Genomic DNA, 958 nt, shown 5'->3' with positions numbered 1-958 from the left:
GGTTCCCTCTTTCCTACCCATTCTCCCTTTACCCTCCCTGTTTTGCCACTCACACCACTGGTCCTATAGGGCTCATCCGTCCTGGATTCCCTGTGAGTTAAGTTGTTCTTGTTAGGTGCCAGCAGGTAGGTTCTGACTTAAAGTGACCTTACGAACAACAGAACAAAGCACTGCCTCATCCTGCACTGTCCTCACAATTATTCCAGTGCCTGAATCCATTTTTGCAGCCATTCATGGTGTCCATTGTTGCATTCCTTCATGTTGAGGGCCTTTCTCTTCTTCTCTGCCTTCTCCAGAGACTGGTGTTTCCTGACAACATGGTCAAAGGCTGTAAGATGAAGTCTTCCCATCCTTGCCTCTAAAGAGCACTATGGCCATACGTCTTCCAAGACAGACTTACTTGTCCTTTTGACACTCTATGGTACTTTCAGTATTCTTCTCCAGCACCACAATTCAAATGTATCAATTCTTCCATCTTCCATATACAATGTCCGACTTCCACATGCATATTAGGCACTTGAAAATACCATGGTTTGGGTCATGCTCACCTTGGTCTTTAAAGTAACATCTTGGCTTTTCAAAACTCTAAAGAGGTCTTGTGCACCAGCAGTACCTATGATCGTTTGCAATGATCTGTTAGCAATACACCTTTTGATCTCGAGTTAAATATATCCTTTCAAAGTTGTATCTCAAGGAATAATGTAATGCAGAAATACAAGAGGCCAAGGAAGGGTCGATTACAGAGTATTTTTGGTGCAATTACACTTCCCTCATGATTGGGAAATATATGAGTGCCGAGAGACTACCTAGTCTGAGTAGTAGAAAAAGTAAAATCTGTTATATTGACTCTTCTGATCAGAAACTCTGTAACCTTGGGTCCATTCATCAATCATCCTCAACTAGTTTCCTTTCAGAAAAATAGAAAAACACTACCTAATTTACATTATTATTGTAAAGA

Source organism: Echinops telfairi, unplaced genomic scaffold, assembly GCF_000313985.2.
Source record: "Echinops telfairi isolate 266 unplaced genomic scaffold, ASM31398v2 ScPeMD7_655;HRSCAF=1070, whole genome shotgun sequence".
In the NCBI taxonomy this organism is placed as follows: domain Eukaryota; kingdom Metazoa; phylum Chordata; class Mammalia; order Afrosoricida; family Tenrecidae; genus Echinops; species Echinops telfairi.
Note: the sequence above shows the minus strand (reverse complement) of the source record.